The 27,015-nt window shown below is 41.9% G+C and overlaps 1 protein-coding gene and 1 pseudogene across 6 annotated transcripts in view; one reads left to right on the top strand and one right to left on the bottom strand.

Annotated features, from left to right (window-relative positions):
• LOC103350904 (uncharacterized) overlaps positions 1-27,015 on the bottom strand; it is a 326,018-nt gene that overhangs the window by 258,822 nt on the left and 40,181 nt on the right. For all 6 annotated transcript variants that reach the window (XM_089311708.1, XM_089311709.1, XM_089311711.1 and 3 more), the window contains 2 exons: positions 26,263-26,385; positions 612-798 (listed from right to left, as the gene is read on the bottom strand). The gene's annotated coding sequence lies outside the window, so the exon portion shown is untranslated. The remainder of the gene's footprint in view (positions 1-611; positions 799-26,262; positions 26,386-27,015) is intronic.
• On the top strand, positions 20,273-21,827 carry LOC149122645 (short coiled-coil protein B pseudogene; annotated as a pseudogene).

Below are 27,015 nucleotides of genomic sequence, written 5' to 3' on the forward strand. Positions count from 1 at the left end.
CGTTGGACCCCGGGGTTCTAGTCCCAGTTGGGGCGCCAGATTCTGTCCCAGTGGCTCCTCTTCCAGTCCAGCTCTATGCTGTGGCCCGGAAAGGCAGTGGAGGATGGCCCAAGTGCTTGGGTCCTGCACCCACATGGGAGAGCAGGAAGAAGCACACCTGGCTCCTGGCTTCGGATCGGCACAGCGCGCCGGCCGTAGCGGCCATTTTGGGGGTATACCAACGGAAGGAAGACCTTTTTCTCTCTGTCTCTCTCTCTCTCACTGTCTAACTCTGCCTGTCCAAAAAAAAAAAAAAAATGAATTGGCCTCTTCATAGCAAAAACAGACATTTCCTTGCCTGTACCAGGAACCATTCCCTGGAATTTTAATTGCCACCCCATCCTACCTCACACTAGACTGAAAACCTGGAATTTGCAGAACTCCTGCCTCGGCTATTCCATACTCAGTAACCTGAGGTTGTAATACTAACTTCTAGCTTTCTCACAGTACGGTAACAATGACATTTCTTATACTCAAGGGAAGAGAACAATCAAATCTAGAAAGCATTTGATTTCTCAGAAGCACAAAAGACAATCATTCATCACTTGGGTGAGAGGACCTACAGAACTCACCGTATTTCTCTAAGCAAGTAGCCAAGTTATACACTTGTTGTCGGAAAGCTTGCAACTCCCATTCTGACTTTTGACAGTTTGAGGCTGAAGTCTTGGTTGATCCTTAGTTTGTCATCTGCTGGAATAGATGAAGGGCTAGGTGGTCCTGCCATCTTGATGTTGCTGGCAGAAAACGCAGTTTCTGGGACTAGGGTGAAGAAAACCAAGCATAGGAGGAGTTAAAACAAATAAAATACAGTAGCTTCAATCAGGACGGGGATGAGAATAACCATATTGCCTAACTTACTGTTGGGAAACACCCCAGGGATCCTGAACGTCTTTACTAACAGTCCTATCCGGGGGGGGGGGGTCAAAATTCAGCTTTTAAGCAACAGCTTATAGCTCGTTCACTGACAAGAATAAGGGAACTGAAGGTCCTACTTGCCAAGTGACCATTTGGAGTAACAGTCATAGAATTAGAAGGTAGGGGGTGTCATGGAATCTTAGGAGCTCCTGCTTTCCAGTTGCCTAGACCAGGCTGATACGCAAGGCTACCTGGTCTCTAACTCTTGAAGTCACCACTGAAGGGGACCAGCCACTCCTCCTTCCGTCTCAGGAGTTGTGTACCCCCGTGCTGATTTCAAAGACCTGCCTTTCCCTCTACAACAATCTGAGCACATCTCTCACTGTCCACCCTTCTCCACAGTTGAAAACATCAAGGCAGAATTAGTTTCCAGACAAGGTTTCTTTACTCTAGAGCTGTTAGGAAGTCACCACACTTTTTTGTAAGGTTAAAACACATCTTGAGCCTCTTCCCCCAGGGTGACAAAACACGTTATTGGCTGCCATGATCTTCTCTGGGTTTCTGCAGGTTTCCCTGTATCCATTCAGTAGTGTGGGGCCAACAGCAGAGTACAACACTAAGTGAAGGATGAATTCATTTTCAAAATATTTTGTGTCCTGTCTCAACATGCCTTTGGCTGCATTCAAGTGTTGTCTTCGCTTCCTTTCCCTCACACAGGCAGCATGTTGCCATTTCATTCCGCTAAAAACCACTTAGATATCCCTGCATCCTAATCCTTCCTTTTTTCTCATTTGAAAGAGTTACAGAGAGAGGCAGAGACACAGAGAAAAGTCTTCCATCTGCTGGTTCACTGCCCAGATGGCCGCAATGGCCAGAACTGCGTCAATCCAAAGCCAAGAGCCAGGAGCTTCTTCTGGGTCTCCCCCGTGGGTGCAGGACTTGGCCCATCTTCCACTGCTTTCCCAGGCCATGGCAGACAGCTGGATCAGGAGGGGGCAGCTGGGACTAGAACCAGCGCCCCTGTGGGATGCCAGTGCTTCAGGCCTGGGCTTTAACCCGCTACATCTCAGCACTGGCCCCCCTAATCCTTCATTTAACTTGGTGGTTTTGTTTGGTTTCTAAGGGTTGCTAAACGTGACATTTCATACTTGTCTCTTACAGGTTTCGCTAGCCCCACAAGAGCTCTTTTCAAAGATAGCATGAGATTCAAAGAGTTTATGTATTATCTCCTAACTTTACATAGGGATGATCTCTTTTTGGAAGATGTAGAAACCTGATGCTACTGTTCAAGTGTTCTCCTTTAGTTCATCCACATATTGAAGAGAACAGGATTTACTGGCCATCCTTATGGAATGTTGCCTGATGGAGTTTTTTTATAACATGGTTGAACCCTTCTGAATTCACTGTCAAACACGGTTAAGACCAAGATCATGACTGTGCGTGTCTGCTGATCCACAGTGTGCATGGACAGTAATGAGCAGACACTAGGGTGAGAGCACCACCTCACTTTCTTGGCTTCCATTCCCACCAAGCTTTTGTGGACCTCAGACTCAGAGGACTTTCCTGGAGCCAGGGGCTTGCAATTTAGCTGCTGGTACTTGCCCAGGTTGAGATGGCATGGGGTATACCCATGAGACACTAAACATTCCTCTCAAAGTAATGAAGTTGGAATGATCAACCACTTTGGAAATCTTCTCTACCCCACTGTCGCTCCCTCACTCGTGGAGGAACGACACCGGGCACTGTTCTCTTTCCCCAGTCCTTCCCGGATTTGCTGCCACTTTCCTCCAATCAGAGGTTGGATCAGGAATCAGCTAATTGATGAGGCAGCTGTGTAAGATTTGTTTACTCCCTCTCACTGCCATATGGTGGGAGATCAGACGCACAGAGTCAGTTTCAGTTCACAGTCTCAGTACTTATTTGTCTCCCAGGCGCCCCGCCATGTTGCAGGAGATGGACCCTGCTCCCCACACCCCACCCCACACCATCTCCAAAGATGTTGTGCAATCATAACAGTTTGTGAGTTGCACAAAAGAATTTTTTTTAAATTATATTTTGGTGTCCCTGCACTTGACATTGTCAAATTTTACTGTCATTAATTCTCAAAGTTGTTTGTCAAGCCTTTCATTGCAAAAATGACAAATTTAGCACAAAGCTACATCTCTTTTTCTGAAAAAAAAAAACTTTTAATAAATATAAATTTTTGACCGGCGCTGCAGCTCACTAGGTTAATCCTCTAGGTTAATCCTCTGCCTCGGGCACTGGCATCCCATATGGGCACTGGGTTCTAGTTCTGGTTGCTCCTCTTCCAGTCCAGCTCTCTGCTGTGGACTGGGGAAGGCAGTGGAGGATGGCCCAAATGCTTGGGCTCCTGCACCCGCATGGGAGACCAGGAGGATGCACCTGGCTCCTGGCTTCGGATCGGCATAGCTCTGGCTGTAGCGGCCATTTGGGGAAGAAGCAGAGATCAGTTTTAAGTCTCCACATTCCTAGGTTTTCTCCTCAGCCACCCAACTAAGATGAAAGAAATCACAAATGAGAGAATTCAGGTCAATGAAGAGACTCTCACCGGAGCTTCAGATCACCCAGTCAGCTCCTTCAGGGAGAGTCAGGATGCAAACATGTCAGGGTCAGGCCTCTTCAGGTGAGGAAGATGCACCAAAGAAGAAGGAAGGATGTTGCTAGGGAACCATTCATGGAGAAAGCAATTGTAGCGCGGTTTGAAACAAAGTAACTGTAGCACCCTTTGAAAGCAAGTAACTGCACACAGGCAGCTTGAAGGAAAAGTAAAGTAGTAGCCACCCTAGCTGGTAAGATTTGAAAGTTGCCACCTAACTAGACCTCCTAACCACAAACTGTTGTTGCCATGACGACGGGACCCTGGGGGGTCGGAATGTGGGCGGGGCTAGCCTCTAGAAACTGTATATAAGGGGACCCTCAGCCGCTGTAAACCAGAGGGTTGCTCAGCCTCTCTCCCCAGTCCGTAGTGCCTAGTGCCCGCAGGGAGAAGCTCCTGGTCCGTAGTGCCTAGTGCCCGCAGGAGTAGGCTTGAGCGATCTCTCCTCCTAGTTGCCTAGAGTATCAATAAAGTGTATTTAGCTTGACCTTCCTCAGTCTCCTCGACTCTTCCTTTGTGGTAACCTGGTCAGTTCCCAAAGATGGGAGATCCTGACAGATGTGGCTTCAAAAAGAAGAGGATCTCCACAGCAGTGTGAGACAAAGAAATAACATGGATTACATGAAGATGCCCACAAATGCAGAGCTCAGAGCATAGAGGAAAACCCGTCATCAGGGAACTCTGGCTGGACTTGCTCAGCCTGACTTCACAGCATTATTCAGTAATAAAAATCATATCTGGCTGGAGGAGCCAAGATGGCGGAATAGTGAGGGCACACACTGATAGTCCGGGAAAAGGTAGTTTAATAAAAGTGGAGTTACTGTAGTCTCAGGAAAAGGCTTGGGAAAAAATTACAGAGGAAACTCTTCCGGATCTAGTGGATGTGACGTGGAGGACCTACAGGGAGAGCAAGGATGCCCATGGTGCAGAAGCCGAGGCACGGGAACCGGGCCGCAGAAGCCGAGCCTTGGAAACCGAGCCACGGAGTCAGCACCAGTGCTGGAAGGGGAGGTGAGACAAAAGCCTCGGTAACCCAAGTCATTGGTGGGGAAAGGTAGAAAGAGCCTAGAGGGAATGAGGCTTGAAGCCCCACTGGGGAAAGTTCACCAGGCTGACTGGAGGAGAGAAAAAAAAATGAATAAATAAGGGGAACCGGCACGGACACTAGCCTCTCTCTCCATGCACCTACAAAGCCGAGCAAGACAAAGAGCAGGCGCCATTTTGGACATACTTAAGCAGCACCCGCCATCAGCCAAGCAGAAAAACCTGACTCTCGTGGGGAGAAATAACTGGAGGTTAGAACCTAGTGAAAGTGTGGAGCTAACAAACAGACTGTGAAAATCTAAGGGAGGGTGAGAGAACTCACCAAGTACACAAATTTGGTAACCTTGGCAACCCGGTGAGAGACTGCTGAGAAATTTGAGACCACACTGAGGGCAGCATAGACCCTGTGTGGTCCTTGGCGTAGAGCAGACTAATACCCACAGGGGCCAGATTTCATACATCAACTACCCTTAATTCCACTCAGCTGTGTGGAATTACTTCCCTTCTGAGGCAAAAAAAAAAAAGAGAGAGAGAGAGCAAGCGAGCGAGAGAGAGAGCAAGCGAGCGAGAGAGAGAACAAACTGGGTGAGTCACCTTTGGCACACCCTTAACCCTGAAGAACCAAACAGAGCTCTCTGGCCACACCCATCACAGCCTCTAAGGATACATCAAAAGCAGACAGTCCACTTAATCTAGAGTCACAGTATAACGGGAAAAAACACCACAGCGAAGAAACCAAAGAATATCTCCACAATGCCAAACAAATGCAGAAACCGAGGTAACAAGAGCAAGGAAGACACTACGATGCCCCCAAATGATAAAGACACCCCAATTCAAGATTATGAAGATGATGAGATAGAAGAAATGCAAGAAGCAGATCTCAAAAAACTTGATAAGAACATTAAGAAGTTCTCAATAACAAATTCTTGAACTACAGAAATCCTTACTGCACAGGATAGAAAATCTCTCTCATGAAAATGAAATATTAAGGAGGGATCAAAATGAAATGAAGAAACTAGTAGAACATGAAACTGTGATAGTGATGAGAAATCATAATGAAGGGAAGAATTCAATATATCAAATGAAAAACACACTGGAGAGCCTTAAAAACAGAATGAGTGAAGCAGAAGAGAGAACATCGGACTTAGAAGACAGAGCACAGGAAAGTATACAGTCAAACCAAAGAAAAGAAGAGGAAATTAGAAATCTAAAAAATATTGTCGGGAATCTACAGTTACTATTAAAAACTCCAACATTCAGTTCTAGGAGTTCCTGAAGGCATGGATAGGGAGAAAGGATTAGAAGGCCTTTTTAGTGAGATACTAGCAGAAAATTTCCCAGGTTTGGAGAAGGACAGAGACATCCTAGTACAGGAAGCTCATGGAACCCCTAATAAACATGACCAAAAGAGATCCTCACCACGACACGTTGTAATTAAACTCACCACAATGAAACAGAAAGAAAAGATCCTAAAATGTGCAAGAGAGAAACGTCAGATTACTCGCAGAGGATCTCCAATTAGACTCACAGCAGACTTCTCATCAGAAACCCTACTGGCTAGAAGGGAATGGCGAGATATAGCCCAGGTACTATGAGAGAAAAACTGCCAGCCCAGAATATTATATCCTGCAAAGCTCTCATTTGTGAGTGAAGGTGAAATAAAGACCTTTCATAGCAAACAGAAATTGAAAGAATTTGTCGCCACTTGTCCAGCCCTGCAAAAAAATGCTTAAAGATGTGCTACACACAGAAACACAGAAACATGGCCATCAATATGAAAGAAGGTAAAGGAAGAAAACCTACCAGTAAAAGATCATAGGAAGCTTAAAGAATATACTAGAAAATATCTTTGGGAAAATGGCAGGGCAAAGTCACTACTTATCAATAGTCACATTGAATGTGAATGGACTTAGTTCTCCAGTTAAAAGACACAGATTTGCTGAATGGGATAAGGAACAAAACCCATCCGTTTCCTGCTTACAAGAAACACATCTTTCCAACAAAGATGCATGCAGAGTGAAAGTGAAAGGCTGGAAAAAGATATTCCATGCCAACAGAAATGAAAAAAAAAGCAGGTGTAGCCATATTAATATCAGACAAAATAAACTTTAACACGAAAACTGTTAAGAGAGACAAAGAGGGACACTATATAATGATTAAGGTTTCAATTCAACAGGAAGATGTAACTATTATAAATGTATATGCACCTAATTACAGGGCACCAGTTTATTTAAAAGGTATGTTAAGGGACTTAAAGGGAGACTTAGATTCCAATACAATAGTACTGGGGGACTTCAATACTCCACTCTCAGAAATAGACAGATCAACCAGACAGAAGATCAATAAGAAAACAGCAGATTTAATCGACACTATTGCCCAAATGGATCTAACAGATATATACAGAACTTTCAATCCTACACTTAAAGATTTTATATTCTTCTCAGCAGTGCATGGAACCTTCTCTAGGATTGCCCACATACTAGGCCATAAAACAAGTCTCAGCAAATTTAAAAGAATTAGATTCATACCATGCAGCTTCTCAGACCACAGTGGAATGAAGGTGGAAATTAGCAACTCAGGAATCCCTAGAGTGTATGCAAACACATGGAGACTGAACAACATGCTCCTGAATGAACACTGGGTCATAGAAGAAATCAAAAGAGAAATAAAAAAATTTCTGGAAGTAAATGAGGATAACAGCACAACATATCAAAACTTATGGGATATGGCAAAAGCAGTGTTGAGAGGAAAGTTTATAGCAATAGGTGCCTACATCAGGAAATTGGAAAGGCACCAAATAAATGAGCTTTCAATGCATCTCAAGGATCTAGAAAAACTGCAGCAAACCATACCCAAATCTAGTAGGAGAAGAGAAATAATTAAAATCAGAGAAAAAATCAACAGGATTGAATAAAAAAATTACAAAAAATCAGCCAAGTAAAGAACTGGTTTTTTGAAAAAAAAAAAAAAAAAGAATAAAATTGACACACCATTGGCTCAACTAAAAAAAGAAAAGACCCCAATCAATAAAATCAGAGATGAAAAAGGAAACGTAACAACAGACACCACAGAAATAAAAAGAATCATCAGAAATTACTACAAGGACTTGAATGCCAGCAAACAGGGAAATCTATCAGAAACGGATATATTCCTGGACACATGCAATCTACCTAAATTGCATCATGAACATAGAAAACCTAAATAGACCCAAAACTGAGACAGAAATTGAAACAGTAATAAAGGCCCTCCCAACAAAGAAAAGCCCAGAACCAGATGGATTCACTGCTGAATTCTACCAGACATTTAAAGAAGAACTAATTCCAATTCTTCTCAAACTATTCAGAACAATCGAAAAAGATGGAATCTTCCCAAATTCTTTCGATGAAGCCAGCATCACCTTAATCCCGAAGACAGAGAAAGATGCAGCATTGAAAGAAAATTACAGACCAATATCCCTCATGAACATAGATGCAAAAAACCTCAATAAAATTCTCGCCAATAGAATACAACAACACATCAGAAAGATCATCCACCCAGACCAAGTGGCATTTATCCCTGGTATGCAGGGATGTTTCAATGTTCACAAATTAATCAATGTGATACACCACATCAACAAACTGCAGAAGAAAAACCATATGATTATCTCAATAGATGCAGAGAAAGCATTCGATAAAATTCAACACCCTTTCATGATGAAAACTCTAAGCAAATTGGGTATAGAAGGAACATTCCTCAATATAATCAAAGCAATTTATGAAAAACCCACGGCCAGCATCCTATTGAATGGGGAAAAGTTGGAAGCATTTCCACTGAGATCTGGTACCAGACAGGGATGTCCACTCTCACCACTGCTATTCAACATAGTTCTGGAAGACTTAGCCAGAGCCATCAGGCAAGAAAAAGAAATTAAATGGATACAAATTGGGAAGGAAGAAGTCAAACTATCCCTCTTTGCAGATGATATGATTCTTTATTTAGGTGATCCAAAGAACTCTACTAAGAGACTATTGGAGCTAGTGCCACGGCTCACTAGGCAAATCTTCCACCTTGCAGCGCCGGCACACCGGGTTCTAGTCCCGGTCAGGGCACCGGATTCTGTCCCGGTTACCCCTCTTCCAGGCCAGCTCTCTGCTGTGGCCAGGGAGTGCAGTGGAGGATGGCCCAAGTACTTGGGCCCTGCACCCCACGGGAGACCAGGATAAGTACCTGGCTCCTGCCATCGGATCAGCGTCATGTGCCAGCCGCAGCGCGCCAGCCATGGCGGACACTGGAGGGTGAACCAACAGCAAAGGAAGACCTTTCTCTCTGTCTCTCTCTTACTGTCCACTCTGCCTGTCAAAAAACAAAAAAAATAAAAAAAGAGACTATTGGAACTCATAGAAGAGTTTGGCAAAGTAGCCGGATATAAAATCAATGCACAAAAATCAACAGGCTTTGCATACACAGGCAGTGCCACGGCTGACAAAGAACTGCTAAGATCAATCCCATTCACAATAACTACAAAAACAATCAAATACCTTGGAATAAACTTATCCAAGGACCTTAAAGATCTCTACGATGAGAATTACAAAAATCTTAGAGAAAGAAATAGAAGAGGATACCAAAAAATGGAAAAATCTTCCATGCTCATGGACTGGAAGATTCAACATCATCAAAATGTCCATTCTCCCAAAAGCAATTTGTAGATTCAATGCAAAACCAATCAAGATACCGAAGACATTCTTCTCAGATCTAGAAAAACTGATGTTGAAATTCATATGGAGACACAGGAGACCTCGAAGAGCTAAAGCAATTTTGTACAACAAAAACAAAGCTGGAGGCATCACAATACCAGATTTCAGGACATACTACAGAGCAGTTGTAATTAAAACAGCATAGTTGGCCAGCACAGCGGCTCACTAGGCTAATCCTCCGCCTTGAGGCGCTGGCACACCGGGTTCTAGTCCCGGTCGGGCACCGGATTCTGTCCCGGTTGCCCCTCTTCCAGGCCAGCTCTCTGCTGTGGCCAGGGAGTGCAGTGGAGGATGGCCCACGTGCTTGGGCCCTGCACCCCATGGGAGACCAGGGTAAGTAACTGGCTCCTGCCATCGGATCAGCGCCGTGCGCTGGCCGCAGTGCACCAACCCCGGCGGCCATTGGAGGGTGAACCAACGGCAAAGGAAGACCTTTCTCTCTCTCTGACTGTCCACTCTGCCTGTCCAAAAAAAAAAAAAAAACAGCATAGTATTGGTACAGAAACAGATGGATAGACGAGTGGAACAGAATAGAAACACCAGAAATCAACCCAAACATCTACAGCCAACTTATATTTGATCAAGGATCTAAAACCAATTCCTGGAGCAAGGACAGTCTATTCAATAAATGGTGCTGGGAAAACTGGATCTCCACGTGCAGAAGCATGAAGCAAGACCCCTACCTTTCACCTTACACAAAAATCCACTCAGTATGTATTAAAGACCTAAATCTATGACCCAACACCATCAAATTATTAGAGAACATTGGAGGCAACCCTGCAAGATATTGGCACCGGCAAAGACTTCTTGGAAAAGACCCAGGAGGCGCAGGCAATCAAAGCCAAAATTAACTATTGGGATTGCATCAAATTGAGAAGTTTCTGTACTGCAAAAGAAACAGTCAGACAAGTGAAGAGGCAATCGACAGAGTGGGAAAAAATATTTGAAAACTATGCTACAGATAAAGGATTAATAACCAGAATCTACAAAGAGATCAAGAAACTCCACAACAACAAAAGTAACAACCCACCCAAGAGATGGGCCAAGGACCTCAGTAGACATTTTTCAAAAGAGGAAATCCAAATGGCCAACAGACACATGAAAAAATGTTCAAGAGCATTAGCAATCAGGGAAATGCAAATCAAAACCACAATGAGGTTTTACCTCACCCCGGTGAGAATGGCTCACATTCAGAAATCTGCCAACAATAGATGCTGGAGAGGATGTGGGGAAAAAGGGACACTAATCCACCATTGGTGGGAATGTAAACTGGTAAAGCCACTATGGAAGTCAGTCTGGAGATTCCTCAGAAACCTGAATATAACCCTACCATACAACCCAGCCATCCCACTCCTGGGAATTTACCCAAAGGAAATTAAATTGGCAAACAAAAAAGCTGTCTGCACCTTAATGTTTATTGCATCTCAATTCACAATAGCTAAGACCTGGAAACAACCCAAACGCCCATCAACAGTAGACTGGATAAAGAAATTATGGGACATGTACTCTATAGAATACTATACAGCAGTCAAAAACAATGAAATTTGGCCATTTGCAACAAAATGGAGGAATCTGGAAAACATCATGCTGAGTGAAATAAGCCAGTCCCAAAGGGACAAATATCACATGTTCTCCCTGATCGGTGACAACTAACTGTGCACCAAAAAGGAAAGCTGTTGAAGTGAAATGGACACTATGAGAAGTAGTGACTTGATCAGCCCTTGTCCTGACTGTTGATGAACAACTTAATACTTTATTCCTCCTAGTATTTTTTGTTTGTTTGTTCTACTAAATACTATTGGTTGGTTTCTATAATGAATACACAGTTATTCTTAACTGTTGATACTTAACAGAAAAAATGATCCCTGTTAAATATAAAAGTGGGAATAAGAGAGGAAAGAGATGTACAGTTTGGGACATGCTCAATCTGACTTGCCCCAAATGGTAGAGTCAGAAACATACCAGGGGATTCCAATTCAACCCCATTAAGGTGGCATGTACCAATGCCATCTCACTAGTCCAAGTGATCAATCTCTGTTCACAATTGATCATAATGGTAGGATTAAGAGTAAAAAGGATCACATAAACAAGACTAGTGTCTGGAAATACTAACCTATAGAATAAAAAAGGGAGAGAACGATCCAACATGGGAAGCGGGATACACGGCAGACTCATAGAATGGCAGATGTCCTAAACAGCACTCTCGCCTCAGAATCAGCCCTTAAGGCATTCAGATGTGGCTGAAAAGCCCATGAGAGTATTTCAGGCATGGAAAGCCTAGACACTCTGGCAAAAAATAAAAATAAAAAATGACCTAAATGAAAGATCTCTGCGAGTGAGATCCCAGTGGAAAGAACAGGTCATCAAAGAAGGAGGTACCTTTCTCTGAAGGGAGGAGAGAACTTCCACTTTGACTATGACCTTGTCTAAATATGATCAGAGTCGGTGAACTCAAAAGGCTTCCATAGCCTTGGCAACTCATGGCAAGAGCCTAGGGTGATTACTGACGCCATAAAGAAGAGTGTCAATTTGTTAAGTCAACAACAGGAGTCACTGTGCTCTTACTCCTCATGTAGGATCTCTGTCCTTAATGTGCTGTACATTGTGATTTAATGTTATAACTAGTACTCAAACAGTATTTTTCACTTTGTGTTTCTCTGTGGGTGCAAACTGTTGAAATCTTTACTTAATATATACTAAACTGATCTTCTGTATATAAAGAGAATTGAAAATGAATCTTGATGTGAATGGAAGGGGAGAGGAAGCGGGAAAGGGGAGGGTTGCGGGTGGGAGGGAAGTTATGGGGGGGAAAGCCATTGTAATCCATAAGCTGTACTTTGGAAATTTATATTCATTAAAGAAAAGTTTAAAAAAAGAAAAAAATCAATATCTGGGCAGAGAAAACACACACAAGGATATCAAGCTGCCTACAAAGTGCATTTTCAGAATGGAGAGACAACTATGCAATGGAGCCCTAAAAGAGCAATAGAAAAACTGCAGGAAGAAGAATGACAAGGAAGTTGGCACAAAAGGTACAATGATTAGAGCTAAATATCTTGGGGCACACAGGCAGACATCTCTAAGTGCCACTAATCCGTCTTTTGACAAACAATTGCTGTTTGCATTAGAAATTCTCCATCATCATCCCATGGAAGTTTTCTTGCCACGTTGACTATCTGCCCTGTTGAAGATGACAATTTCTGTGCCAGGGGCTCAGGAAGAGGAGCTGGGGAAGCCCAGAGCTACGGGACTGCTGCCAAGATCCCAAACTGTAGGGGAGCCGATTGAGTCTAGGGAGCAGACAAAACACAATTTTCAGCAATCCAGGAACACACTGCATAACAGCATACTCATCACAGACGACATAAGGTGGCCTGACTTAGATCTATGACGACTCACATGATTATAGCTCAGAGGCCAAACTCAAAAGCAAGAACCCACAAATCACTCAGATCAGTGTTTCCATCTTCAGAATACAGAGTTACTCATAGAGTTGAAAAGTGTTCCATGAGAAAGCAACCTTTAGCTTGAAAAATTACCAGGCCTCTTTTATAAACCCCACTGCATGTATAATTTCAGATGCAGTGTGGCATACAATGCCATGTAACTAAATACACATATACATAAATTTACATGGTACATATATTTTTTTGCTGCTTATAGAAGTCTATGTTTTTATTTTTATATTTTTACCTTTTTCAATTTTTATTTAATAAATATACATTTCCAAAGTACAACTTTTGGATTATAGCGGGCCCCCCCCATAACCTCCCTGCACCATCCCATGTCCCACTCCCTCTCCCATCCCATTCTTCATAAAGATTCATTTTCAATTATCTTTATATACAGAAGATCAATTTAGTATATACTAAGAAAAGATTTCAACAGTTTGTACCCACACAGAAACACAAAGTATAAAGTACTGTTTGAGTACTAGTTATACCGTTAATTCACATAGTACAAACACGTTAAGGACAGAGATCCTACATGGGAAGTAAGTGCACAGTGACTCATGTTGTTGATTTTAACAATTGGCACTCTTATTCATGACATCAGTAATCACCCAAGGCTCTTGTCATGAGCTGCCAAGGCTATGGAAGCCTCTTGAGTTCGCCAACTCTGATCTTACTTAGACAAGGCCATAGTCAAAGTGGAAGTTCCCTCCTCCCTTCAGAGAAAGGTAACATGGTACATATACTAAAATGTTGATCAAAAAATGAATGGATGTAGGGAATTAAATTCAAGGATCTTACCACAACTCTAATGAGTTAGTAGTGGTATAACACTGAGTCATGTGAGAGCAATTAAAGGCTCCCTTCTAGATACCAGGAAGCAGCCTTAGGGAGAAACTGGAAATCATTACAAAGAAGACAGAAAGAACCTACTCAGGCAAGTGTGGCTCACAGCTTGCTTTCTAGTCAAACTCTGGGGTGCTCCAGGAAGACTAGCCATTGAGCTTGGGGCTGTGTCTTGGCAGCCAGTGACAGGAGAAAGCCTGCTTAGCAGCATGAGATGGAGCCATGATTAAGCACTGTAACCATCATGGCAGCCTGGGGGGGGGGCAGGCAGCCACTCAATGTACTCCTAGAAATACCAGTGCCCACGTACATTTATTTTCTAAAAGGTATATATAATACAACCAGTGAGACCATGACAGATTGAAATTATGCCTTATAATGAATCAACAGAGTTGCAATCTAAGTGCAGACGTATTATAGTTTGTTAGCTGATTTTCTGCACGAAGTACAGTAAGAACAGTTGGCAATCTCAGATTTGGAAAACTCTCAAAGTTAGCAAGCCTAACCAAGGTGAATTTAATTTTTTTTTCACTTTTACAACTGTAGTACAAAACATTTTGAAGTTTCACGGCCTACAAAGAAGTGACAACTTCCATTTACTCACTGCAAGACTAGAATCCCATGAAGCCAGACATTTCTGTGATGAATTTTTAGATATGATAATATTTCCAATAACATCCTAATAGGAAGATAAAAGACACTTACTGAAATGATGCAAACAATCACACTGGCATGAAAAATAAAATATTCATAAAGGTTTGAAACTTTGGAACAATTAAGTAGGAAAAATGTACATGTTTTTATCTTTATTTATACAACTATACTAAAACACTGTAAACTATAGAAATCTCAGGACAAAAGTCTTCATAAGCCTAGAAGAGGTAACATTTAAGTAAAAGAACCAATGCTAGTTTAAGAAAAAATCAAAAAAATTCAATCTACAAATTTCATGGAACTAATTCTTGTCTTGTTTGATGTCCACCAGCAGTTTTATGAGTTTGCTGTTTTGTTTTATTGTCAGAGTTCTGGAAATTCTTATTTAGTCCACTGATGTCAAGGCCATCAGAAACCTATGTCCAAGAGTCTTCTCCATGAACCTGATTGCAAATATTTCCAGAGAAGAATCAGAGCTGTGGATGACAAAAGACTTAAAATAGCCATGGTTACAATTGTAACAACTCAGCCATTCACAAGGAGACTCTCTCAAGCTCACTCTATATATTTTGGAAAACACCAAAGGCTTTTCAAAACTTGCATCCTTTTTTAAGCCTCTGGACCTGTAATCTAAGTGGCAGACTCAAAGATCATTGATAGACGTCTATGTCCTTTTCCATTTAAGACAACAACCATGATAGCAAAGGTAAGAATGGAGTGGGAAGGAAGAAAAGGAAATAAAGACACTGAGAAGGAAAAGGAAATTAGTAGGGAGAAAGACGTGGGATATTCCAAGATTTTTTGAAGGTCATGCTCTGGTTTTCACTGAATTAAAGACTCAGGAAATAAACCTTCCTGTTGAGGCATATGTGTAATACTTGTTATATGGGTACATTAAAAAGTTTACAAAAAAGTGGAATTCAATTTAGTTTGGTGCAAAGATTTTTTCCCAAAGAAATCTTTTAGTGCATGAGTACAAATTTCATCAGCACAACTTTAGGAATATAGTTTTTCTCACCTTACTAGCCCTCCCTCACCTCCTCCTCCTCCCTCTCCCATTCCCAGTCCCATTCTCCATTAAGGTTCATTTTTGATTATACACAGAAGACCAACTCTATACTAAGTAAAGATTTCAACAATTTGCTCTCACACACACACACATACAAACTGTTTGAGAACAAGTTTTACAGTTAATACTCTTTTTTTTTTTTGAAGGGCAGAGTGGACAGTGAGAGAGACAGAGAGAAAGGTCTTCCTTTGCCATTGGTTCACCCTCCAATGGCCGCCGCGGCTGGCGCACGGCGCCTGGCGCACCATGCTGATCCGATGGCAGGAGCCAGGTACTCCTGGTCTCCCATGGGGTGCAGGAGCCAGGTACTCCTGGTCTCCCATGGGGTGCAGGGCCCAAGCACCTGGGCCATCCTCCACTGCACTCCCTGGCCACAGCAGAGAGCTGGCCTGGAAGAGGGGCAACCGGGACAGAATCCGGCGCCCCGACCGGGACTAGAACCCGGTGTGCCGGCGCCGCAAGGCGGAGGATTAGCCTAGTGAGCCACGGCGCCGGCCTACAGTTAATACTCTTAATACAACTCATTGAGGACATGAGTACTGCATGGAAAGTAAGTGCACAATGACTCCTGTTGTTAATTTAAAAATTAACACTCTGATGTATGACGTCAGTTATCATCTGAGGCTTTTGACATGAGTTGCTGAGGTTATAGAAGCCCTTTAAATCCATTATCTCCATCAGTATTTAGGTAAGGCCATAAGCAAACTGTAAGTTGCGAAGATTTTTTTTTGAAAATCAGGCATGGTGGATGGCCTTCAAAACATCCATGGAAAAGTTTATTATGAAAAAATTATACATGGATTTTACCTCATGGTAGTTATTGCACATTAAGATAAGAGTATCTGTAGAGAGAATGGGCTCAAACCTGAAGGCTAAGCCCTTACTGGATCAGCTCTCTGGGGAACATAAGCATCTCTCAAATTTGAAACAGGAAGTGAGGGAGAACCTGGTCTATATAGAGCAAAGACATTCAGGAGACACTGACTTAAAAAAAATGGTGTGTGAGTGGTTGTTTGCCTTACAGTTTAGATGCCTGCACTCTACGTAAGAAATATTTGTGTTTGATTCCTGGCTCCAATCCCTGACTCCAGCCTCCTGCTAAATGGCAGACTCTTGGGAAACACTGATGATATCTCAAATAACTTGGTTGCTGCTACTCCTGTGGGAGACATGGATTGAGTTCTATCTCCCTGCTTTATCCCTAGCCAAGTTGCAGCTGTTGCAGGTATTTGGGGAGTCAACCAGCAGACGGAAGCTCTCTCCATCTCTCTGTATCTGATTCTCACACTATGTATGTAAACAGAAAAATATGCAAAAGTTTTCTTTTTTAAAATTTATTTATTTGAAAGGCAGAAAGAGAGCGAGCGAGTGAGAACGAGAGCAAGAGAGAGAGAGAGAATCTTCCATCCATTGGTTCACTTCCCAAATGGTCACAGTGGCCAGAAATGGGCCAGGCCAAATCCAGAAGCCACTGCTTTTCTATGTGCATTAACAGGAAGCAGAATCAGAATTGGCACCCATATGCGATGCCAGCATGGCAGGCACAGGCTTAACTGTTTACATCAGAGCACTGGCCCCACAAACATTTTAAATGGTATAAACTGAATATGTTTTAACACAAAATTATAAATTCTACCATTCAAAGCTTAATATATCAAAATTTCACAACTGTTGGGTTCTGAGAATTGAGGACACATGGAATTAAGTTCATTTGAGCTCAGACAAAAGAAGAACTGTGGTGCAGTAGGCTAAGCCCCCACCTGTGGTGCTGGCATCCCATATTGCAGCCATTTGGGGAGTAAACCAGCTGATGAAAGACCTTTCCCTCTGTCTCTGTCTCCCTGTCTATAACTCTACCCTCAAATAAATAAATAAAAACCTTAAAGGGGGGGAGGTTGGATGAGTAAAAAAATCAATATAGGGGCCAGTGCTGTGGTTCAGTGGGTTAACACCCTGCCCTGAAGCACCGGCATCCCATATAGGCACCGGTTTGAGTCCTGGCTGCTCCACTTCTGATCCAGCTCTCTGCTATAGCCTGGGAAAGCAGTAGGGGATGGCCCAAGTCCTTGGGCCCCTGCATCCACGTGGGAGACCCAGAAGAAGCTCCTGGCTCCTGGCTTTGGATCGGCGCACTCCGGGTGTTGCAGCCAACTGGGGAGTGAACCATCAGATGGAAGACCTCTCTCTCTGTCTCTGCCTTTCCTCTCTGTTACTCTTTCAAATAAATAAGTAAATCTTTAAAAAAATCAATAATGCAGATCTGATCAACAAAAAGCACATACATTATAGTTCACACAAGGGACCAGTAAATATTCAATAGTCCTACTGGCCCATTGAACTGGATATAGGAATGCATGACAAGAGTTCTACTGATTACAATGTCACTCCTGTATGCACGTGCATGTGTGTATGTGTACGTGTGGGGGAATGTGCCCACTTATGTGATTGTGTGTATCAATGTGTATATGTATGCATGGGAATGTGTGGGAGGGCCATGTGTGCATCTCTGTATATGTGTGTCTGAGAGACAGAGAATCCCTCCCAGTCATGGCAATTTTCCATTTGTGCACCAAATGTTTGCCCCTTTCCAATGTCACTCTTCATTTCTTTTTTGACCCTCTGACAAAGCCTCATCCATTCCTCCACATCTCACTAGGACAGGGAGCAGAGACTGGCCCCTGCTCTGATGTGAAGGCATTGTGATTGCTATGGCCAGGGCCTGACAATCATGAATATGACTATTTCTGGCAGCCCTGCAGGGAGCTCATAAGAGAAGAGAAATAGGAGGGCCTGACTATGTTTCACAGCCGTGACATGATGTGCCAAAATAGGCATTAGGGTCACATGTAAGAGAAATCAGCAGAAGGCACAGGAAGGATTGCCTGCTGTTAGAACTGAGCTGCATTTTATGATGCAGATTGAATTTCTCAGTCATTTCTATGGCGAAATTCTAGTGGTTTGGGGACTGAGTGCTATTGCCTAGAAGAAGGGGAAAATGACACAGAGGAATCATTGAATTAAACAAAAATACAAGAGTTCTTTAGCCAGATCCACTCAGTTTGACACCATAAGCAAAATGATCCTGCATGCAGCTGCTCATGGGTAAATGAACAACTCATTTCAACAGGGCTGCTGAATAGTCAAGGCTTAAAAGAGAAGTCCTAGTGGACTCTGATCTCTTACCTACATTGTTAGAAAATGTACAGTTGTACACCAGGGTAAAGAACATTCTCCTCTCTCATCAGGGCCCACAGGAGGCTCTAGATCTGGGGTCTCCCCAAGATACTTCTGAGACTCCGTGAAGGCAGTGGTTGTAAAGAAACTGCCACAGCAGGTGCTGGAGCTGTGATGTGTGGGTAAGGCTGCCACCTGCAATGCAGGTATCCCATACTGCTGCCAGTTCTAGTCCTAGCTGCTCCACTTCCAATCCAGCTCTCTGCTATGGCCTGGGAAAACAGTGAAAGATGGCCCAAGTCCTTGGGTCCTTGCACCTGCCTGGGAGACCTGGAAAGTAAGTATATCATATTCATAGCATTAATGTTCTTTAGTGGTAGTATAATGAGTGATTTGTATATGCCCTATACTATAAATATATGTGCTGTCTAAAATAATTGGACATGACTAATGGATTTACAATTCTACTTCTAGGAGCCCGTGTTGTGGGCTCTGGTTGAGTGCTGGCTGTTCTACTTCCAATCCTGCTCTCTGCTATGACCTGGAAAGCAGTATGGCTTTGGATCATCACACTGCATTTGCTGTGTCCCATAAGTTTTGATATGTTGTGTTGTCGTCTTCATTTGTTTCCTGAGATTTTTTTTTATTTCTCTTTCGATTTCTTCTGTGGCCCACTGTTCATGAAGGAGCATGTTGTTCAGTCTCCATGTGTCTGCAGTGTTAAGACGAAAGTTTATAGCAATTGGAGCCTACATCAAGAAGTTGGAAAAGCATCAAATAAAAAAGCTATCAATGTATCTCAGAGACCTAGGAAAAAAAGCAAATCAAACCCAAAACTAGTAGCAGAAAAGAAACAATTAAAATTAGAGAAGAAATGAACCATATGAAACCAAAACAGCAATACAAAAGATCAGCAAAGTGAAGAGCTGGTTTTCTGAAAAAATAAACAAAACTAACACATCATTGGCCCAATTAACCAAAAAAAGAGGGAGAAGACTCAAAGCAATAAAATCAGAGATGGAAAAGGAAATATAACAACAGATACCACAGAAATAAAAAGAATCATCAGAAATTAATACAGGCCAGCGCCGCGGCTCAATAGGATAATCCTCCACCTTGCGGCGCCGGCACACGGGATTCTAGTCCCTGTCGGGGTGCCGGATTCTGTCCTGGTTGTCCCTCTTCCAGGCCAGCTCTCTGCTGTGGCCAGGGAGTGCAGTGGAGGATGCCCCAAGTGCTTGGGCCCTGCACCCGCATATGAGACCAGGAGAAGCACCTGGCTCCTGGCTTCGGATCAGCGGCCATTGAGGGGTAAACCAACAGTAAAGGAAGACCTTTCTCTCTGTCTCTCTGTCTCTCCCTCTCTCTCACTGTCCACTCTGCCTGTCTAAAAAAAAAAAAGAAAATTAATACAAAGAGCTGTATGCCAACAAATCAGGAAACCTAGGAGAAATAGGTAGTTTCCTGGACATATACAATCTACCTATTTTGTCTCATGAGACATAGAAAACCTAAACAGAACAATAACCAAGATGAAATTCAATCAGTACTAAAAACCCTCCCAGCAAAGAAAAGCTCAGGACTGGGTGGCTTCACTGCTGAATTCTACCAGACATTTAAAAAGAAATAATTCTTCTCAACCTATTCAAAACAACTGAAAGGAGAGAATTTTCTCAAACTCTTTCTATGAAGCCCAGCATCACCTTAATTCCTAAACTTGAAAAAGATACAACAGTGAAAGAGAACTACAGACTTATTTCCCTAATGAACATAGATGCAAAAATCGCCATCAAAATACTAGTTGATCGAATCCAAGAACACATCAGAAAGATGTTTCACCCAGCCCAATAGGATTTATCCCTGGCATTCAGGGATGGTTCCAAAAATGGAAAAATATTCCATGTTCATGGATTGGAAGGATCAATGTCATCAAAATGTCCACACTTCCAAAATCAATTTACAGATTCAATGGGACACTGATCAAAATACCAAAGACATTCTTCTCACATATAGAAAAAAACAATGCTGAAATTCATATGGAAACACAGGAGACTCCAAATAACTAAAGCAATCTTATACAACAACAACAAAAACCCAGAGGCAGTACAGAACCTTGTCTCCACTGTTTAGCAACAGTGTTTTTGTTTTCAAACTATTCTTTGAATTCTTTATTGAGTGTAGTAGTGTTAACTGAAAATGGATCTTCGTAAAAATCAAGAGTGGGAATAGGAGGGGGAGGAAGAAGAATGGTTGCAGCATGGGGGGCGTAGGGTGGGAAGTATCACTATGTTCCTAAATCTGTATATATGAAATACATGAAATTTGTATACCTTAAATAGAATGAAAATTAGAAAAAAAAATAAGAGAAAAGAAAGGAGGTTGGGAGGGAAAGAGGAGGAGGGACGGAGGGAGGAAGGGAATAGCATTGGGTTCTTACAATTGTATCTACAAAGCACAATGAATCTGTTAAAATCTAATTAATATTGAAACAGTTTAAAGAAACAAAAAATGAGTATCAGTTGTTTCAAGTCCCCTGGCCTGAAGCATCCTCCCAAGACCTCCCCTTCCCCGGAGCCTCAAAAGGAAGAACAGTCATCAAGGATTTGGCATCCAAACCCCAAGATGATGAATGCTGACATGGATACAGTTGATGCTGAAAATCAGGTGAAACTGGCGGAAAAATGGTAACTTGTTAATCCTGTGTTGGAACTCCAACACACACTCTCTGCAAGAGTAGATGCAGTTAAGGAAGAAAATCTGAAGTTTAAATCAGAAAACCAAGTCCTTGGACAGTATATAGAAAACCTCATGTCAGCTTACAGTGTTTTTCAAACAGCTGACACGAAAACCAAAAGGAAGTGGGACTGATGTCCCTTCTCTTTCACGGAGTTGCTGCTGACCTTTTTTTTTCCTCTAAAACTTTGATAATTCCAAAAGTTACAGTACTTTTATTTGTGGTTTCACTGAGTATTTCTGAAGATAATGTCAGATGTAGGCAAAATTAACTACTTAACTAGAGATTTCCACAAGTTTGCTTATTAGGTTAGTCTATGAAAATGTGCAAATGTATTGTAGAGACTTTATAATTAGAATTGCATATACTTCTGAAACTTGAACATGAATGTTTTATCGACTTTACTTTGATTTATAGGCTTAAAGCTGTCTTTTATTATAGGTTTAGTAAGATATACAAGAAAAACCCACCATATTGTGAAAAAGCAACCAAAATCATGTCCTGAATGCACAGCTTTATGCACTTGTCCACCATGTTGTACCTCTGTTCCATTTGCCTCTTCCTTCCCACTGCCTTCCCCAAGGAAAACAGTTTGACATTTGTAAAAGTAAAAAAAAAAGTAATATTAATAGTTAATCATCTATGTTGTAACCTGAACCCTAATTGTTAAAACTTAACCAAGAGGGCTGGCGTAGTGGCTCACTTGGCTAATCCTTTGCCTGCGGCGCAGGCACCCAGGGGTTCTAGTCCCAGTTGAGGTGCTGGATTCTGTCCCAACTGCTCCTCTTCCAGTCCAGCTCTCTGCTGTGGCCCGGGAGGGCAGTGGAAGATGGCCCAAGTGCTTGGACCCTGCACCTGCATGGGAGACCAGGAGGAAGCACCTGGCTCCTGGCTTCAGATCAACACAGCGCGTCAGCCATAGTGGCCATTTGGGGGGTGAACCAAGGGAAGAGGAAGAACTTTCTCTCTCTCTCTCTCTCTGTCTAACTCTGCCTGTCAAAAAAAAAATTAACCAAGAGAAGATATTTTCTCAGCTAGCGACTGTCATTTGTGATATTTAGTAATATGATAGGATCGCTGGTTTCTCTTTAATCAACTGAAAACAGATGGAAGCTTAAAAAATGATTTTTCCTTGAAAGTAAATTGTCAGAATTGTTAAAAGCTTCCTTTTGTACAAGATAACCTACTTGGTTTCTGAAAAGATAGGAGTTCTAGCCATGTGTGCGCTTAAAAATAGAAAGTCTTGAGGAAAAAATAAAATAGGGTGTAAAGGTACTTAGGAAACAGTAGTGAAACAATGTTTTCACTTGAGATTTGTGTGATCTCTGGTGCAGAGAACATATTCTGGGGAATAGATCTGAAAAGGGACTGTTTGATCTTACATTAAGCCACCACCAGAAGCGAGCAGTTACAAAGAATTTGGACTCAAGCTTTATTTGTAAAACCTAGAAGATCAACAGCAAAACTCCTTCAATATATTATCAGAATTATGAATAAACTGGGACAATTTCACGGGTGCACTAATTGATAACCTTGCTCAGTATTTTATCTTACTTGTTCTCACAGAACTTTCTGTAAAGTCAACTTGGTTTGCAGAGTTTTCATTATCCTTTAACAATTTTTTAAAACTTAGTTTGTAGACTGTTTGGTAAGGGAATAATCATTGTCAGAAGTAATATTAAAATGTTCTAGGAAGGGGCCGGTGCTGTGGCACAGTGGGCTAACGCCCTAGCCTGAAGCGCTGGCACCCCATATGGGCGCCAGTTCTAGTCCCAGCTGCTCCTCTTCCAATACAGCTCTCTGCTATGGCCTAGGAAAGCAGTAGATGGTCCAAGTCCTTGGGCCCCTACACACTTGTGGGAGACCAGGAGGAAGTTCCTGGCTCCTGGCTTCGGATGGGTGCAGCTCTGGCCGTTGCAGCCAATTGGGGACTGAACCAGCAGATGGAAGACCTCTGTCTCTGCCTCTCCTCTCTCTCTGTATAACTCCAACTTTCAAGTAAATTAAAAATGTTTTTTAAATGTTCTAGGAAAAGAGATCAAATAATAGAGTTTATGATTACTAGATTTGGCTACTTTTAATCATGGAATAATCTTACTGTAATAGTGCAAGATTTGATGTATGTATATATAGTAGTTACACTGCAAACATTTTGCATCCCTTTTGTGACCTAATTGACAGATATTTAAATTGTGTTGTCTTTCTCTGAAGGGAGGAGAGAACTTCCACTCTGACTACGACCTTGCCTAAATATGATCAAAGTCGGTGAACTCAAAAGGCTTCCATAGCCTTGGCAACTCATGGCAAGAGCCTAGGGTGATTACTGATGCCATAAACAAGAGTATCAATTTGTTAAGTCAACAACAGGAGTCACTGTGCTCTTACTCCTCATGTAGGATCTCTGTCCTTAATGTGCTGTACATTGTGATTTAATGTTATAACTAGTACTCAAACAGTATTTTTCACTTTGTGTTTCTGTGTGGGTGCAAACTGATGAAATCTTTACTTAATATATGCTAAACTGATCTTCTGTATATAAAGAGAATTGAAAATGAATCTTGATGTGAATGGAAGGGGAGAGGGAGAGGGAAAGGGGAGGGTTGCGGGTGGGAGGGAAGTTATGGGGGGGAAAGCCATTGTAATCCATAAGCTGTACTTTGGAAATTTATATTCATTAAATAAAAGTTAAAAAAATAAATAAATTGTGTTGTAATTCTGCTTTGCTGTTTTAATAAAAAGTTGTTTCAGAAAAAAATAAATAAAAAATAACACACACAGGCTGGTGCCGTGGCTCAATAGGCTAATCCTCTGCCTTGCGGCGCCAGCACACCAGGTTCTAGTCCCAGTCGGGGTGCTAGATTCTGTCCCGGTTGCCCCTCTTCCAGGCCAGCTCTCTGCTATGGCCCTGGAGTGCAGTGGAGGATGGCCCAAGTGCTTGGGCCCTGCACTCGCATGGGAGACCAGGAGAAGCACCTGGCTCCTGGCTTCGGATCAGCACGATGCGCCAGCCGCAGTGCACCGGCCGTGGCGACCATTGGAAGGTGAACAAACGGCAGAAGGAAGACCTTTCTCTCTGTCTCTCTCTCTCACTGTCCATTCTGCCTGTCCAAAAAAAAAAAAAAAAAAAAAAAAAAAAAAAAAAAAAAGACACACATACACAAATCAGAGCCATAAGGAAGAAAAAAAAACTGAAGTAAATCCGGGCTACATTTACTTGTTCAGGTTACCATTGTCCATATATTTTAACATTATATATATTCAATAAGAAAGTTGAAGTGCATAGAGAATAATGCTACATAAAAGAAATAAAGGCCTCCTATACCCTTTAATCCTCCTCTTGGAAACTATTTACAGCTCAACTTTTGTTCAACGTGTAGAATCTATCATCCCTAAGAGGCAAAGGAGAGAATTTGAACATCAAAGAAAAACATGGAACAGAAACCATTTTGCACATATTTAAAAACGTACGCACTTATATAGGATGGTATTAATTTTAGTATAGGATATCAGAAGTAAAGAAGTAGAGAGGCTTTTAAGATATTTTTCTATAAAGGATAACAGAGACATAAAGTGATTGTTGGTGATCTGCAGAGGCTTGGGAGTTGCAGTTGTATATTTGTTTACAGGTGAGAAGAAATGAAGCATATATAGGTGATAACATTCGTAATCCAAAGAATAAAGAAGAGAAATCCAAGGTACATGAGAGAGAAGGCTGCAGTACAAGATTCTAGGGTACTGAGAAGAAATGAGCATAAACTGTCATACTTTGTAACTAAAGAAAATCTGTGGTACATGGGTTAAAAGGAAAGAAGAATGGTAGATTTCTTTGGTGGGGAAGTCAAGGATGTTCTCTTAAGACCACTTGTTTTGTCTCAATCAGACTCAAAAGTCATTCATTGAGAGGAAACATCAGTGATGATACACTAATTTTTTTTTTCAAAATTTTTTTAATTGAACAGGAGAGTTACAGGGAGAAAGAGGTAAAGGGAAAGGTCTTTCACCCTCTGGTTCACTCCCCCAAAAGGCCACAAAAGCTGGGGCTGGTCCAGGCCAAAGGCAGGAACCCCAAACTTCATCTGGGTTTCCAATGTGAGTGGCAGGCGCCCAAGTACTGGGGCCATCTTCTGTTGCTTTCATAGATGCATTAACAGGGAGCTGGATTGGAAGCTGAGCATCAAGGACTTGAACCAGAACTCCTTGAAGCATCTGGCATTGCAAACAGTGGCTTAACCCACAGTACCACAATACTGGCCCCAGGTACTAGTTTCAGAAAAGGACAGTGATGGGAAATGGTCTTCTCTGGATAAGAGAAGAAGAGTTATCTGAACAAGGAAATGAGGAAATGATCATGGCAATGAGGCCAGAGCAGAGGGCCTACTGAGATTGGCAGTCTTTAGTGGACATTGGACAATCCTCATGATTTGTGAGCTTTTCCTGAGCCACATTCAGCTGCTCAGGTATAGGGAAAAGAAGACCAGAGATGTATCTCACTGCCATTGTCCAGGCGAGGAGTGGGCAGAAGTAACAGGAGTTGAGGATTTATGCAAAGCAATGACTATAACATTGCTAATTTGACAAGAAGGGAAGTAAGGACACAATGGGGATGGGCTACATGAGTGGTAATAGATTAAAAAAAAAAATAAAGGTGCATCCAAATGCTTGCCAGATGATGAAACCAACCGACTCTGCAAAGGTGCTCAGATGATTGGTTTTATTTCCTCGTCGATCAATTTTACCATCTCCCTGCATGTCCACCTCCCCTCTTCCACATCATTTAGGGGTCACTGGGATTAATACTGAACTAATATCAACTGACACACAGTAATACATTCTCAGACAAAGCTCAATGATCTTACCTGTTTCTTAATCAGATGTTATATGTCCTAATGAATAGAACCTTCCAGACACAAAGGTCTCAAATCTCTAAAGGTAACATTTCAAACATTAATAGTAAGGAACAATCAGGAACAGAATACTCAGCGCATACCAATGTGTTCATTAAATTAATAATGATAATAATAATAATAATAAAAGCATGACAGTACCAGAGAGGAACTTAACCTGGTAAGTTCTGATAGACAGATGGGAATGTCTTTGAGTCCTCAGAGGAAATGTTCAAAGAGATGCAAAGTAAACTTGATCCTTTCACTGGTTGTCCAGTTAAAATTCTAGGAAAAAGCAGAAAATATTTACATATACATATACATAAGTTTTGTTGTGATTTTATTTTAAAGGCAGGAAGAAACACACACACACACACACACACACACACACATACATTTTCCATCCACTGGTTTATCCCTTAAGTGACCTGGGTGGGCCAGGTCAAAGCCAGAATCCAAGATTTGAATCCATTTGGATGACAAGGACTCAAAAACTTGAGCCCCTATATGCTGCCTCCCAAGGTCTGCTGTAGCAAGAACACAGAACTGGGATCGAAGGCAGGACTCAAACCCAGGCACTCTAAGCTGGGATACAGCCATCCCAAGTGATGTCTTAACCTCTATACCAATACTTACCTCTTGTTGCTCTTTTGTAAACAGGGACCGGTTTGTACAAAATGTTAACAATTTCTTGTCCCTTAAAATAAGTCTTAAAGATCTTTCCATGACAATATAAGAAAACCTACTTTGTCCTTTTAATTTTGCATAGAATTGCCTTATATTGATTTTCCATCATTTTAAAATCAATTCCCCATAAGAAGATACTTAAGTTGCTAATAGCACTGCATACATAACTTTTTAAACTTTGACAACTAGATAACATAAGGTAGTTTTGTATTTTTATTTCAATTTTTT

Source organism: Oryctolagus cuniculus, chromosome 13, assembly GCF_051225735.1.
Source record: "Oryctolagus cuniculus isolate XC-2025 breed Fujian yellow rabbit chromosome 13, ASM5122573v1, whole genome shotgun sequence".
In the NCBI taxonomy this organism is placed as follows: Eukaryota; Metazoa; Chordata; class Mammalia; order Lagomorpha; family Leporidae; genus Oryctolagus; species Oryctolagus cuniculus.